At 42.4% G+C, this 2,766-nt stretch overlaps 1 pseudogene; it reads right to left on the bottom strand.

Annotated features, from left to right (window-relative positions):
- Positions 1 to 544: 544 nt before the first annotated feature.
- On the bottom strand, positions 545 to 1,625 carry LOC129496242 (hsc70-interacting protein-like; annotated as a pseudogene).
- Between the last annotated feature and the right edge of the window lie 1,141 nt (positions 1,626 to 2,766).

The raw sequence follows: 2,766 nt of genomic DNA, 5'->3' as shown, positions 1-2,766 counted from the left end.
CTTTCTTTTTTTTTTTAATTTTTATTTATTTATGATAGTCACACAGTGAGAGAGAGAGAGGCAGAGACACAGGCAGAGGGAGAAGCAGGCTCCATGCACCGGGAGCCTGACGTGGGATTCGATCCCAGGTCTCCAGGATCGCGCCCTGGGCCAAAGGCAGGCGCCAAACCGCTGCGCCACCCAGGGATCCCTCTTTCTTTCTTTCTTTCTTTCTTTCTTTCTTTCTTTCTTTCTTTCTTTCTTTCTTTCTTTCAGGGACTAACACACTCTTTTAATGTTTTTAAATATTTTTAAGGTTTAAAAAGTGTTTAAAGTTTGCAATTCCTAGTAGGAAAACATTATCTGAATGAATACCCTAATGGCAAACCACTGTAGAATGTTTCAGTTGCATATGGGGCAGAGGGGTAGGGATTCTCTTCACAGCACCCCAGCTTTTCCTTGAGAAGTTCAGAGGTACACTGGTTTGTATTATTGCGACATCTATTAGGTGATCGAAGTTGCTTTTTCTTCAGCAAGGGCTTTCTTTGTCAGAAGGGCATTATGCTTAACCTCCAAATTTGGCTGACAATTTACTGATGAGATTCATAACCTTTGGGTTGCTCTGATATTTTGACATATTTGCTGGGTTCTGGGCTACATTCTGGAAGGCCACCATAACTTCTGGATGCTGCATGGCTGCAAGAACCTCTGGGTCACTAAGAATTTCATTGAGCCCAGGCATTCCTGCCATTCCAGGCATAACCCCTGCCATTCCAGGCATTCCCCCCTGGAAAGCCACCTGGGAAAGAGCCATACTGAGCTCCTGATTGTCCTCTGACTTCTTCCTCCCTCTGGGCTCTTTCATGTTCTTCCTGAGTCTTCTTAACCCTTCCTATTCTTTCTTTGATCTCTCGCTCTTCACGTTTTCGATCATACTTCCTCCAATGTTCAACAATTTTCTGGGCCGTGGGTCGAACTTCTTTCAGCAATGCACTAGCATCTTCATCATAATCCAGTTTACAAGCAAGGGCAAGATCATGTGCTGCTTCTTCCCAATGACCCTGAAGTCTGTGTGCTTTCCCTCGCCACTTGTAAGGCTGAGCTGAATCACGATTTATTTCAATAGCTCTGTCACAGTCTCGAATGGCAGCATTTGGCTTCTGTAATTTGATGAGGACACTGGCTCTCTTGGCATACAAAATGGCTAAGCGAGGATTCAGTTTGATGGCATCTGTGAACAAGTCAATGGCTTTCTGTAGTTCACCATCATTTAGGGCATCAATGGCAGCCACTGGTTTATCATTTGCCTGATCCATCATTTCCTCAGTTATCTCTACATTTTCATCTCCCATTTCTTGAGGGGCCTCAGTATCTGGTTCAATTACACCTTCATTGTCAATTTCTAGATCACTTTCCTCACTTGATGATTCTTCTGTCTTTATGTTTTCCTCCACCTTCTTACTATCTTTATTTTCTTCCTTGATATTGTCTTCTGATTTAGTTTTATGAGTAGCTGGTGGTATTTTACCCCCCACGCTCTCCACCCACTCCCGCAGGAAGCGCATTTCCTCGGTGTGCAGAACGCTGGGATCCTGCTTACACATTTTCACGAAGACCCGAAGCTTGCTCACTTTTCAGGGGTCCATGGTCCACAGGCGCTGGCAGGCGGCGGGCAGCGGGCGCGGCTGAGGCTGCGGCCCCATTCCAGGCGTGGGGACCAGCTCGGCGTGACCGTGTGGAAGGGGCACCATTTTCTTTTAATCATTTTAAATCCAATCTGTTTGACATGATGAGCTGTTTTGTAACAACAGTGAGAGGTATTCAAACTAGTATTTCTAGGGATACCTGGGTGGCTCAATGGTTGAGCATCTGCCTTTGGCTCAGGTTGTGATCCTGGGGTCCTGGGATAGTGTCCCACATCAGGCTCCACAGGGAGCCTGCTTCTCCCTCTGCCTGTGTCTCTGCCTCCTGTGTGTGTCTCTCATGAATAAATAAATAAAATCTTAAAAAAACAACTAGTATTTCTAGAATATATTACTCAGTTTTTAAAAATTAGAAACAGACTCCAGGATCAATGAATATTTATCAAGGTCTCCAAGAATTCAATCAAAAGTAGAAACTTGGCACATTCAGTGGGTGTCCATTAAACAAAATTTTTGCACAGAACTTAAATACTCATGAATGTTATTCTCATCTGAAAGAGGTAACAAGAAAGCAATAGAATTAATTCTTTTAAAAAAATAATCACTTTGTTTTTACCCCTAGATTTGAAAAGCATGTAGGAAATTTAAATATATATAGAAAAATATTTTTTAAAGCTTGGATCATCTGTTGTAGATCTGTTTCCTCCAAACTCACAAAGAGAGATCATATCTTTTTTTTTTAAATTTTTTATTTATTTATGATAGTCACACAGAGAGGGAGAGAGAGGCAGAGGGAGAAGCAAGCTCCATGCACCGGGAGCTCGACGTGGGATTCGATCCCGGGTCTCCAGGATCACGCCCTGGGCCAAAGGCAGGCGCCAAACCGCTGCGCCACCCAGGGATCCCAGAGAGATCATATCTTTTCAATGTCTGCCTCATAGTATATTCTCAACAAATCGTTGAATTAATGATTGTGAAAAAGTCTAGAGTTCAAAGAAACTTTGGAATCAAATGAGAAATTCTTTGTTTTCACAAAAAAGTAAAAAAAATTTTTTTGAAAGCATTTTTAAAAATCTGGTGCACTTTTTTCTTGTTGGTAATTTTAGGGAAGCAATATAATAGACAAAGGGCTCTAGGGCTAAAA

Source organism: Nyctereutes procyonoides, unplaced genomic scaffold (genome assembly GCF_905146905.1).
Source record: "Nyctereutes procyonoides isolate TBG_1078 unplaced genomic scaffold, NYPRO_anot_genome, whole genome shotgun sequence".
NCBI classification, from domain to species: Eukaryota; Metazoa; Chordata; class Mammalia; order Carnivora; family Canidae; genus Nyctereutes; species Nyctereutes procyonoides.
This window is presented reverse-complemented; position numbering and strand designations above follow the sequence as displayed.